This window comes from Schistocerca serialis, chromosome 2 (genome assembly GCF_023864345.2).
Source record: "Schistocerca serialis cubense isolate TAMUIC-IGC-003099 chromosome 2, iqSchSeri2.2, whole genome shotgun sequence".
Classification (NCBI taxonomy): domain Eukaryota; kingdom Metazoa; phylum Arthropoda; class Insecta; order Orthoptera; family Acrididae; genus Schistocerca; species Schistocerca serialis.
The window spans coordinates 187,155,553-187,169,710 of NC_064639.1; the positions used below are offsets into that span (position 1 = coordinate 187,155,553).

The 14,158-nt window shown below is 40.1% G+C and overlaps 1 protein-coding gene across 1 annotated transcript in view; it reads left to right on the top strand.

Moving 5' to 3' along the window:
* The window catches only part of LOC126456893 (mitochondrial uncoupling protein Bmcp), a 106,634-nt gene that overhangs the window by 79,034 nt on the left and 13,442 nt on the right, over window positions 1-14,158 (top strand). The gene's annotated exons all lie outside the window — the stretch shown is intronic.

Genomic DNA, 14,158 nt, shown 5'->3' on the forward strand with positions numbered 1-14,158 from the left:
ATGTTGATTTTGTGGCGCTTATGATTTATATTACCTCTTGTTCAGTTACTGGGTTCAGGAAAATTGACCTTTCTGAAGATGGAAATGTAGGTTTGTATGATGCTGCTGGCATAGTTATTCCTGGCACTGGATTGTTGGAAATCTTTGAAAAATTCAAGTTAATCTCTTCACTAATCTGTTTTTCATCAGAGACTTTTGTTTCATGTAGCTGGAGGTATTCACACAAGACCCGTTTGGCTTTGGTTCCTATGCTACCATTGACAACTTCCAAAAGTGCATTACTCGCGTTACATGAGTTTACAATAAACTGGTTTCTAGAGATCTGTTTTGCATTAGTGATGACCTTCTTGAGGATTTTTTTTGTACATTTTAAAGTATCTTTGGAAGTTTGGATCACTGTTTGTCCTACTTTCTATGAAAAGTTTTTTTTCTTGCCTGCACAGGAGGTAATTATTCCCTTGGTGATATACTTTGTAGCAATCAGGTAGTCTGGCTTCAACTGCCAGGGACTGTGATTGTGTGTGTGTGTGTGTGTGTGTGTGTGTGTGTGTGTGTGTGTGTGTGTGTGGTCAATTTTTGACAAAGCTTATTTTGTGACAGTCTTTTCATTGTGCCTATCTGTGACTCAGTATCTCTGCTATATGGTGAGCAGCAACTATCCTTTTCATAATATTAAACGGTGGAAAATCCAGGATGGAATGTAGCAATATTATGAAAAGCAAAGTTGCCACTCACCGTATAGCGGAAATGCTGACTCGCAGATATGTACAACAGAAAGACTGTCACAAATATGGTGAGTGGCAACTTTCCTTTTCATAATACTGTTACATTCTATCCTGGGTTTTCCATTGTTTGGCCTTGTATCAGTTGCTTCTCAGTGATTATTCTGTATGTTTTTGAGGTGAAAGTCAGTGTTAAAATACACTCCTGGAAATGGAAAAAAGAACACATTGACACCGGTGTGTCAGACCCACCATACTTGCTCTGGACACTGCGAGAGGGCTGTACAAGCAATGATCACACGCACGGCACAGCGGACACACCAGGAACCGCGGTGTTGGCCGTCGAATGGCGCTAGCTGCGCAGCATTTGTGCACCGCCGCCGTCAGTGTCAGCCAGTTTGCCGTGGCATACGGAGCTCCATCACAGTCTTTAACACTGGTAGCATGCCGCGACAGCGTGGACGTGAACCGTATGTGCAGTTGACGGACTTTGAGCGAGGGCGTATAGTGGGCATGCGGGAGGCCGGGTGGACGTACCGCCGAATTGCTCAACACGTGGGGCGTGAGGTCTCCACAGTACATCAATGTTGTCGCCAGTGGTCAGCGGAAGGTGCACGTGCCCGTCGACCTGGGACCGGACCGCAGCGACGCACGGATGCACGCCAAGACCGTAGGATCCTACGCAGTGCCGTAGGGGACCGCACCGCCACTTCCCAGCAAATTAGGGACACTGTTGCTCCTGGGGTATCGGCGAGGACCATTCGCAACCGTCTCCATGAAGCTGGGCTACGGTCCCGCACACCGTTAGGCCGTCTTCCGCTCACGCCCCAACATTGTGCAGCCCGCCTCCAGTGGTGTCGCGACAGGCGTGAATGGAGGGACGAATGGAGACGTGTCGTCTTTAGCGATGAGAGTCGCCTCTGCCTTGGTGCCAATGATGGTCGTATGCGTGTTTGGCGCCGTGCAGGTGAGCGCCACAATCAGGACTGCATACGACCGAGGCACACTGGGCCAACACCCGGCATCATGGTGTGGGGAGAGATCTCCTACACTGGCCGTACACCACTGGTGATTGTCGAGGGGACACTGAATAGTGCACGGTACATCCAAACCGTCATCGAACCCATCGTTCTACCATTCCTAGACCCGCAAGGGAACTTGCTATTCCAACAGGACAATGCACGTCCGCATGTATCCCGTGCCACCCAACGTGCTCTAGAAGGTGTAAGTCAACTACCCTGGCCAGCAAGATCTCCGGATCTGTCCCTCATTGAGCATGTTTGGGACTGGATGAAGCGTCGTCTCACGCGGTCTGCACATCCAGCACGAACGCTGGTCCAACTGAGGCGCCAGGTGAAAATGGCATGGCAAGCCGTTCCACAGGACTACATCCAGCATCTCTACGATCGTCTCCATGAGAGAATAGCAGCCTGCATTGCTGCGAAAGGTGGATATACACTGTACTAGTGCCGACATTGTGCATGCTCTGTTGCCTGTGTCTATGTGCCTGTGGTTCTGTCAGTGTGATCATGTGATGTATCTGACCCCAGGAATGTGTCAATAAAGTTTCCCCTTCCTGGGACAATGAATTCACGGTGTTCTTATTTCAATTTCCAGGAGTGTAGTAGCATAGATATCAATAAATAATTTTGTTTTTTTTTGAGTGTCATCCTCAGAATAAGCTTTTCCCTGCTCTCTTGCTTTAGCAGGTGCTAAATTAACATTAAGCTGTTGGTATATCTTTTAATCTCTTCTGTGCATGATCATTGGTAATGAGGGTTTGTTTGAGGTTAAGTAAGAGGCCTTCGTGGCCAAAAAGCCCATTGGGTAGGTTTTGGAAACTAAATACATGTATAGAATTAGTGTTTATAACATGGCATCTGTTGAGGCGCGGGATGTGGGTGTTATTCTTGTAGGCAAATTTATTATATTTAACATAGATAATGTATTCCATGGGTTGTTTATGTCGATTTAGTCATGTGGCTCGATAGCAAAGTTTACATTAAAATCCCCACTTAATATAATACTTTTCCTTTTTGTCATGTAGTCAAACATAATTTGTTCTAATTTCTCTTGAAATATTGATAGATTGCCATCCAGTGCCCTGTAAATGCAGAAAGTGATTTGTTTCTGTTGGTTGATCTAACACAGTACTCAAAATGTTTCTCAACATTAGCTTGCTAGTTTTTATGAATTAACAGAACTAGATACCTTCTCTGACTAATAACAAACAACCACCTCCTCTTTCGGAAGTTCTGCCATGGCATGTGCCAGTATTATAGTTCGTAATACGGGCTAGTGTTATGAAATAAGAAATAAATAAAAAAATAATGAGAATCAATAACTTTAAGCAGTGTTTCATAAAGCATATTACTTGTACATGTAAATATTTCAGTTCATTAAGATAGTACAACAGAGTTTACATGAGCTTATTTCTTACTGATTGTATGTTCTGATAGAAAATGAAGAGGACTGTGTTAGTATTCAGTTTACAGCCTGTGGGTTCTGGAGTATTTACTGTTTTAATAACACTTCTGGGTCGGCCAGTGTGGCTGAGTGGTTCTTGGTGCTTCCGTCCGGAACCGCACGGCCGCTACAGTCGCAGGTTCGAATCCTGCCTTGGGCATGGATGTGTGTGATGTCCTTAGGTTAGTTAGGTTTAAGTAGTTCTTAGTTCTAGGTGACTGGTGACCTCAGATGTTAAGTCCCATAGTGCTCAGAGGCAATAACATTTTTGTTACCATTACTGTTTCAAGGACAATTGCCTGTGGATGCTACATGTTTGCATAACAGCTTATTGGGGGTAGTCTCAGTGCAATTTTGGTGATTAATTCTCTGCAGTTTTGTGGCCGTTCGTGCATCACTTACAAAAAAAAACATTCATTACATTCTGAAGACCAACTTAGTTAACATACCCAATCTTGACTTTCTTAATTTTCCCTGCACTTCAGCTGTAGTAAATAATTATTTTCAAGGCCTTTGAGGTGAAGACAGTGGCATGTGTGAAATCTTCTTTCCAATGTCATTTGAATCTAAAATACTGAAATTTTTGAATTGTTGGCGGATTTTAGGTAAATAAGTGTTCACTCTTGACTTCTTGATTTACGCAGGATACATTCATAAGGTCATAACCATGTGGTATGTTAACAAAAAATATGTTCATATGTGTGTGTTTCCTTAGGTACGAGGACCACTCCAAAAGAAATGCACACTATTTTTATTTTTTTTAAATCCATCTTTTATACTACATGTTTGAAAGTTTTACAGTGTGTAGATACATCCTTTAGGAACAATATTTTCATTTCTCCGCATAATTTCCATCCCTCTCAATTGCCTTACGCCGACTTGGAACCAGCGCCTGTATACTCGCACAGTAAAATTCTGGACCAACCTGTTGGAGCCACTGTTTGGCAGCGTGCACAAGGGAGTCATCATCTTCAAACCTTGTTCCACGAAGAGAGTCTTTCAGTTTCCCAAAGAGATGATAGTCATATGGAGCCAGGTCAGGACTGTAAGGCAGGTGTTTCAGTGTTGTCCATGCAAGTTTTGTGATCGCATCCATGATTTTTTGACTGACATGTGGCCATGCATTGTCATGCAACAGCAAAACATCCTGCTTTTGCCGATGTGGTCGAAGACGACTCAGTCGGGCTTGAAGTTTTTTCAGTGTCATCACATATGCATCAGAATTTATGGTGGTTCCACTTGGCATGATGTCCACAAGCAAGAGTCCTTCGGAATCGAAAAACACTGCAGCCACAACTTTTCCAGCAGAAGGTGTGGTTTTGAATTATTTTTTTTTCCTTGGGTGAATTTGCATGATGCCACTCCATTGATTGCTTCTTCGTCTCTGGTGGAAAAATGATGGAGCCACGTTTCATCACCTGCCACAATTCTTCCAAGAAATTCATCTCCACCGTTCTCGTACTGTTCCAAAAGTTTGCTGCATACAAGTTTTCTTGTTTTTTTGTGAGCCACTGTCAACATCCTGGGAACCCACCTGGCGCAAATCTTTTTTAACGCCAACACTTTCAGTATTCTGCAAACATTTCCTTACCCTATCCCAAAGTAGCGTGACAATTCATTCACTGTGATGCATCTGTCAGCAGTCACCAATTCGTTAACTCTCTGCACATTGTCTGGAATGTGTGCAGTACGAGGACTGCCACTGCGATGACAGTCCTCAATATTGCCATGCCCGCTTTCAGCATGTAACCTGCTTGCCCACCGACTAACTGTACTGCGATCTACACCTTTTTCAACATCCTTTGGATGTTTCACATTGGCTCATTCTATGACAGCACGTTGCTTCTGACGAATGTAAAGTGTAGCAGCCATCTTGAAGACATGCTGTGACAGCAGCACTCACGGGAAAAGGTTGAACTAAATTTGAAAGCAAGCAGGAAGGATATATCTACACACTGTTAAACGTTCACACATGCAGAATGAAAACTGTATTTTTACAAAAATAGTGTGCATTTCTTTTGGAGTGACCCTCGTATAATTGTAGTTCACGGGCTGCTTTGTTTCTCATTTTGTAGACGTAATTTGGATCACCCACCAGAACAATAGTGTCATGATCATTTGATGATTTCACTTCATTTGACTTGTCCATGTTCCTTAGTTCAGACAGACACTGGGTTTCACACAACCGTACACTTTCATATCTGATTTTAGGTCCAGTCTGGAAGCTCTATCATGGCTGTGATTGTCACTTACAAGTAGCACTTTCCTAGTCACAATTCCTGTCATATTTTGAGGAGGAGGTCTGACTGCCTTCATTTTATATTATTAATAACAACTTTTTTTACTTCTGCAGTCGATATTGACTGGACAATACACTTTAAGGTAGGTATATCGGCTGCAATTTCAGTTCCTTTCTTTGATTTATTTTCTTGTAATGAGGAAATTTTCAGTTCAGTTTCATTCACATAGCACTTTTCTTCTTTGCGTGTCTCACAAACACTGTCAAGTGCACCATCTGTAACCAAAAGATCTTGAAGTAGTTGTGTAATAAAGTTTAAATTTTCGTGACAGATTTTCCATTAGAAAATCATAACAGGAGATGAAATTTGGGATATGGCTGTTATGATGAAACGAGGGTGTAGTTATTGCAGTCGGTGGGCAAAAGATGATGTCCAAAAAAATGCATGTATTAGTCAAATGAAGTGAAATTATTAAATGATTGTGACACTTTTGACTGCAAAGGCAGTGTTTATCAGTAACTTGCACTATCTGTTCGGGGTAAAGAAGGAAGTCTACTAGGAAATTTTATTTTGTTTGAGGTGTGGTGTGTAAGGCCCAGATTGCTAGAAAAACGAGACTTGGGTATGTTGCCGCATGACAATACACCAACTAACTAAAGCATCCATCTTTCTCATATATCTGGGAAAACATCAAACTTCTGTTGTTCCCCTTACACCCTATTGTGTGGACCTAGCTCCAGGAGACTTTTCCTGTTTCCCAAATTTAAAATCACATCGAAAGGACATCGTTTCCAAACTATTGAGGAGAAACAGGACAATGTCACAAGAGAACTATGTCGCATCCCAGAAAATTCATTCCAGCAGATCTTCCAAAAATGGAAGAAACAGTGGTAGTAGTGTATTGTCAGTGGAAGGGACTAGTTTGAGGGGTACAGTGCTTAAAATGTAGTACAGTGAACAGTATGCATGTTGCAAGTGAAGTTGGGTCTCTTTTTGAGTGCACCTTATGTATTAGATGGCCATTTATGCAGTAAAAAGTACTGTATCATCCTCTCTAGCAAGTAAACAAAGTTCCTATCCTAAATTTGACATTCGGTAACAATTAATAACATGAAAAAATGAAATTAGCAGAATTAGTTGCCTTTAAGTGAAACTTGTTAAGTATTAATAGTTGTGACTAATAGTCAAATAAAACTTTTCCCTATGAAAACTGTACATACACACCATGTGGATGAAAATCGTTTATGATGCGTATTTGAAAAGGTGACATTGTGTTCGTAAAATCTGGCTGCTAAATATTGCCAAAGATGAATTTACAAGGGACTAAATAAAATAAATGTTCAAATTATGGCACAAAAACTATAACAGAAAGTTAAGATTTTTTGTGGCCACTGCTGAACATATATGACTGAAGTAAGCAAGTTAAGTTAAGTCTGAGAAATTGAGGTAAATATGTTACAGTAAAATGTGCATATTGTGTTGAATGATTAACTAGAAATGTACTTGAAGATCTAAGTGTAAAACTAATTGAGCAGTTGGTGCTGCATACTAGTACAGATTTGCAGTATAACAAAAATAATAAGTACGAAAAGAAGAGAAAAGAAATAAATTTTACTCTGGCAGTAAACTATGAAGATCTTTATCCACTGTAGAGAAAAAGTTATTTGTTGTCAGTGTCCTCTTACATGTGATTACATTTTTGAAAATAAAATATGCTAAAAGAAAACTCTGTATAAAACGGCACAAGTGTTGCACATAAGTTATCTGGACGTTGATTGTGTGCTAAATTTTATGCGTGCAGTGTATACTCCATGATTCTTCACGCTGCATCTGAACTACATACAAATGATAGGTACAAATGCTTTTTGCTGTATTTTCATTATGCATTGTAATTAATCACTTATGATCTGTTGAACTCACACATTGTATTTATGGAAGACATTTGGTGACCACAAGTTTCCAAATCATATGCAGGAAAAGTTGAATTGTGTGCTAGAATGATAAAATTGCATCTTAAGTAAGTTTTCATGTCAACCACACCATTCAGAACCACTTGTGAACAACCAGATTACATAATGAGCACCTACCAACTCAAACATAGATTTTGCGGGCACTGGCTTACTAGCAACAAATGTAATCCTTAGTTCAATCGTGTTGAAACCCCCGCTCTTCTGATTGGATAGTCCAGTATTGTTGTTCATCCAACATGAGAGCCAATTTGTCTCGGCCAACTTCACCTCAGGCAAAACTGAATATAGTTATGAGATAGCTGCATTTAAGGAGTAAATGGCTATTGGAAGTGCAAGACATCCTAGCTTTGTCCCCAAGCAGTGAGAAGTACACCTGTCTCAAGTAAGCATTTGTAACACACTTGTTGCAGTCTGAAGCTAAGCGACTTGAAAAATTGCTCTGTACTGATGAACTTGACGGCATACTGTCTCAACTACTTTGTTGTCTTCTCAAGCTCCAAGGCAACACAATTAATGATGATGATCTGTAGAATATATGAGCTCCAGCACCAAAGAGAAATTGTAGCTTGGCAGAATACTCCATTAAATGTCTGTCTCTGCAGGAAGATAGTTGCCATTGTGATGCACGTGTGGAGTGTTATATTTGTAGGGCAACAATTTGCTTAAACAGTTCAATTTCTTGTTCTTGCTGTACTTCTAGAGAAGTCTGAGTTCTGGCAGAGGCAGTTGCAACACCTGTCAGTGGATACATATCAACTACAGAAGTCAGAAGATTAAGCAAGAGTGTCAAGGTTAACACCGCAAACTGACTTTTCTTTGCATCCACAGGCATACCATGTGTGACAGGTGGAGCTAGTTGTTATTGCCCTGAAAATAACAATGGGATGAAGAAACTGAAGACATGGCAGTATTGAATGTAAACAGTTTTCAAAGATGTGAGTTGCAACATAGATACTGTGGTGGAGATACTGATGTGGAGGACAAGATGCCGGTTGAACATGACTGGCGAAGAGGCAAGTCATTATGTATCTTTGCACCTATTTTTTTTGTAAGTTGAAGTGTAGATGAATAATGAAATGACTTCTATGTCATCAATATGAGCATTGTAAAACATTGGAAAAAATTTTAGAACCTGTGAAATGTACAAAGAAATTTTTGTAGCAGACCGAAAAATTTTTACGATACGTCCAAACGTGTACCCTGAATAGGTTTCAGAATTTGCCAGAGGTATAAATATTTTTCTCCACCAGTTCACTGTTACACCAAAAGTCAAGGTTGTGTATTCAAGCTCTACTTTTGTGATTTAATATTGTCCTAATTCCGTTCTAAAGCCAAATAACTGTTTTTTCCCACAAAAAATATATTTCGTCATTATTTGTAACTACTGTATGCCAACTATTTTGTGAAACAAAATTATGTACAAATGAAGAGCAAAGAAGAAAAAATGTGAGTTTATTGCATCATAAATTCATTTTAGGAAGATTCTAAAAATAAAATAAAAAATCAACTCCTTAGATGCAGGTTGTATGATACACAGCAAGATAAATTAGGAAATTATTCAGAGTTTTATAAGTGAGAGAGGAAGTGCATGGTACAGAATTGCCCATTTTAATTGCAGATAATGGTGCAGTTCAAATATCATCATTTGTGCCCTTGTGTTTGCTGTATAGCTGACCCATGCCCTAGTGTGACATATTTTGTACACAATCCTTATTAAGTAGGTTTATATCTTTTCACCTGGGTGCAACTTAGGGTATTTGTGAAATGTGAGAAGAAATTGATTCATGTTAACATTTGTGAAAATTATAAATTGAGAAAGAATGGTCCAAATGAATACAAACTTGAAAAGTGTATAGGTAGCACCACGTCACACTTCTTTGTGCGGTCAGATAGATTAATGTCTGGTGTCAAAGGGTGCAATATCAGCATGTGAGTTAGTTTGAATATGGCTGAATGAATAGCTGACAGGAAGTAGGTTTGCCGTATCATGACATTTCAGCTTGTGCAGAGCATACTACTATACTTTGATGTGTTTGTGGAACCAGCTGATAGACAAATGTCATATGCAGTAACAAGCAGCTACTGCATTACAGAATGTGATTGCAGTTTGGGTGATCATCATCTAGTCTTACGGCTGTAATGAATTGAGGCAGCTTTCGGGCAAAATATTTATTGAGGATGTACACTCAAATATATATAGCCAGTTACAAATAACAGTGTGTCTCATTATACAAAAGCTATTACAGATATTGGCAAATTGCCTGACCCACTGACTGAGCAAGCTTATCTCAACAACCTGTGACTTGTTTCTTCACTGCAAATTGCTTTCTTTCAAAGATATTCCATATGCAGCCTTCTGTCTGGGGTTGTTTATGTTATTAACTATGATATGTCCTTGACATATAGCAATAATAGAACTATGCATTTCACAAAGTTTTCATAATATCATATTTCCCAATCAATAAAATTATAACAGAGTAAGTGGAGTGTATACTGATGTCCTTAGATCCCTAACAAAGAACAGGCAATAATTCAAGGAGATTTCAGTGCTAAAATAGGAGATACTACCCAAGATGAACACCTACAATCTGTGTTTGGACCTTATGGTCTAGGTGAGAGAAATGACTGAGGCGGGTACTTACTGTGTGAGTAATGACTTGAATGTAGATTTAGAAACAATGCTGACTTCATCGTAATGCGAAGACATTAGAAGACTTCAGTCTTGGATTGCAAGACTTTCCCTGGAGCTGATTGTGGAAGTGATCACAATCTTCTATCCATGAAAATGTGGATTAAGCACCAGTCCACCAACAAGAGTGGAAGACTCACAAACAAGGAAGCTTTTAGGGAATTTGGTAGACCAAAACTCAACATCAGTCTTGATAAGGATGCACCGGCATTTTGAGCATGAGACCAAATGAAGGAGGTAGTCTGTTCATCACTTCCTAGCTCATCACTTCCAACATCAGAACAGCCTAAATGTGCAAAACATCCTTGGATATCACAATCCACACTTAAACCTAAACCGAGCGAGGTGGCGCAGTGGTTAGACACTGGACTCGCATTCGGGAGGATGACGGTTCAATCCCGCGTTCGGCCATCCTGATTTAGGTTTTCCGTGATTTCCCTAACTCGCTCCAGGCAAATGCCGGGATGGTTCCTTTCAAAGGGCACGGCCGACTTCCTTCCCCATCCTTCCCTAATCTGATGAAACCGATGACCTCGCTGTCTGGTCTCCTTCCCCCAACAAACCAACCAACCAACTTAAACCTAATAGAAAAGAGAAGAAAACTGGTATCCAACGCCACCCAGGATCAGGACAGATGTAAGAATCTTAACAAAAAAATACAGTGGAATTGCAGCAAGGACAGTTCACGCTTAATTAACAGTATCTGTGATGAGATGGAATGTCGTAATCACAGTCAAGTACTTGTTTTCTTATAGAAACTCAACAGCATCCCCAATGAATTCAATCCTCATACACTGATGGTAGATCATGAAATAGACCACCCTATCAGAGACAAGGGAGACACTGTTGCGAAGTGGGAACAGTTGTGTGAAAAGTTGTATTCTGGGATTAACAACAGTATGCAAACTTCAGCAGTTGAGCAACTTGCATTGGAATTTAGTCTTACACAGTAAAATAGAGAAAACAGTTCAACATCTGGACTATAAATCCCCTGGTCTAGGCACTACATCTGGTGAGATGTCAAATAAATGGGACAGGAAGTTTTTGATGTGCTGCATTCAATATTTGCAAGAATATGGGAAACTGGAGAGGGGCCAGAAGATTAGTTGAAATCTCTCTTCGTCCCCTACAAGAAAGGATCAATCAGAAACTGCTCCAACTACCAAACTATTGCACTCATGTCTCACACAAGCAAAATTTTGCTGTACATCTTGAACCAGCATTTGAAGCCATACATTCAGCTTCACATATGCACAGGACAAGCAGATTTTGTTGAAGGAAATGCAGCTCGTGAACAGTTTCCCAACATATGACAAATTGTGAATAAATCATGAGAGTTGTCTATAATACTTTTAATTATTCTTGAAACCTTTCTTGTTGGATTAATAACAGAACCAATAATGGAAAGTTATTGATTGTTCGTGTCTTCATCTTCTTCCTTGATTATAGGAAAGTATTTGACTGTTTCGTCTGTGAAAAGTTGTGGCAGATGCTTGCACCACACTTGAAAGGCACTGATCAGAAGTATGTACAGTAATCATCTTGCGACTGTGAAGTCAAGTGCTGGCACATCTTATTCTCTTCAGTTTATCAAAAGGTGTGAGACATTGTTGTGTTCTAAAGTCCCAACTGTACAAAAACTATGGAGAACAAGTCAGTAGCAATGCACTAGGTTCGTTAGTGCCGTTGCCAGAGAGCGCCAGATGACAGGCGTCACGGCGCTTTCGCAGCTACGATGTCGTAGGGAGCCCATATGTCCGTACATGTAAAACATTAAAAGATCTTACATTATGTCATAAAAGAAACAAGACATCAGAGGATACTTCAAGAGCATCGGAATTTCGTGATCCATACTAAAATGTGCACATTTAAAGGACATATTTAAAGTGCACATTCATATGTCCAGATTCCCAGTGAAGTAGGCCACAATCTGATATTAAGCTTTTCAATGTAGTTTTTGGGATGTAAATTTTCTTGGAGTACCAGTACTATGTTATCTCATGTTTGGTTCTTTATTATGGCATAATGCCATACGTACTAGAAGTTGAAAACGTGCACTTGAAATGCAGCGACCAGTGTGTGGAATTAAACCCTTCCGTTCAAATAATTCGAATAGGTCGCAGGAAAATATTCCAAATGGTGGTTTGAAAAGCATTGTTATCAAAGTAAATTTCCTTTTACGCAAGTTGAACTATGTGCGAGAATGTACGATGAATTTCTTAAATCATAGAGTGTTTGGCTCTCATTTAAAAATCAACTCTTTTATGACGAGCCATTTAGATGAATTTCGAGCCCAGAAGATCAGACATTTATGTCGTTATTAAAAATTTTACTGGCACATTTGTGTGATACATCTTACATTTTAATACGCGCATAAAAGACCAACATTATATGTGAAAACCGAGCGTCTCTTGCAGCGTATTAATCTTATAGATCAATATTATATGTGGAAGCTTTGCTATTCGTGTAGCAACACTATGTATGTTAATTTAAACTATTAACTTTCCCTGTTTGTGTGTTTGTGCTACTTAACAGTGATGTTGCTATTGGCTGACTACATCACGTGTCCTCAGCTCTGAATACCTGCTGTCATCGGCTGGCGAGATCACGTGACATGAGCTATGCCTGGCTTACAAAAGCGCATTGCATACTCGATTTCAATGCTTCGGAAAGTAACATGCGGTGTTTGGTGGAATTCGAATTTATACTTTCGTAATACAAAAATATGCAGCGTACATGTTGCTGCTCATCTAAGATCTTTCCAAAACGTGTTTTTTTTTTTTTTTCCCTGTGTTTCGTTTTCTAAAGTGCCAGGAATTTCTACGCCCGTATATAAAACCCTAACCATTCAAAGGACTGATAAGTTATACAGTTCTGAGAGAAAATATACTGTCAGTTAATGGGGGAAAAGTATGTTTTCATCTGGGAGAAAGTGTATTTTTAACCGGGAAACCCGGGATTTTTTTTTTCCTTGTCCGCGTATTCACCCTGTATATTAATCAGGTCTTTACAGCATTACCAGTGATCTTTGGCAGGTTCACAAAATAGGGACCATTGTAGCCTGCAGTTTGGGGTGCAGTTATTGATGTTTCATGAAAATGACCTTAAAAGTGATCAGACCATTATTTTTCTGAAACAAAAATACTTGATACTAAAAAGTTGTTCTATTCATTTCCTTTAATTATGAAACTGTATAATGAAATCTTTCCTAAGGATCACAAGAAAATTTCATTGCAAGAGTTCTTCACAAATCTTTTTCTCATTTTCTAAAAAAGTGCACTAAACTCTCACTAATCCAGGCCTCGGTAGTCTGGCCTCTCAGTAATCTGGCCAACATCCGAAATGGCCCACAACAATGAATTACTATGTGCAACAATGTTAGTGAATTACAATGTTATACGTATTTGAAAGTCGGGCATTCTTTACAGTTCAGTATGTTGTCTTCTAGAAGAAAACACTTTACGCTAGGCTTCAGGCTGAAACTCAAAATTTTAGATAAGTTGAACCCAGGTTTTTTGCAGAAAGCCATTGCGACTGAGTACAATGTTGGATGAGCAACTGTTTATGACATCAAAAAGAAAGTTGTTATTGCAGAATTTGCGACCCAAAATGATAGTCTTCCTAATGATCCAACTCCCCAAGACACTATCCAAATTGAACCCTGCCTGGAACAGTTCCGTCCTCCGTCACAGCGGGACCCACCTCCTCTTCCTCAAAATCACCCCCTCCAAACCTTCCAGGAATTTCTGACTTCCAGCCTTGCCTCTCAATCCTTCTTAAAAAACCTTAATCCTACTCCCAACATCACCACTGCTGAAGCCCAAGCTATCTGTGTTCTGAAGGCTGACCGTTCCATCATCATTCTTCCGGCGGACAAGGGTTCCATGGCAGTGGTACTTGATAGTTGGGAGTATGTGGTTGAGGGACTGCGTCAGCTTTCAGACAACATCACATACAATGTTTGCCAAGGCAATCCCATTCATGATGTCCAGGCGGAGCTTCAAGGAATCCTCAGAACCTTAGGCCCCCTACAAAACCTTTCACCTGACTCCATCAACCTCCTGACCCCAC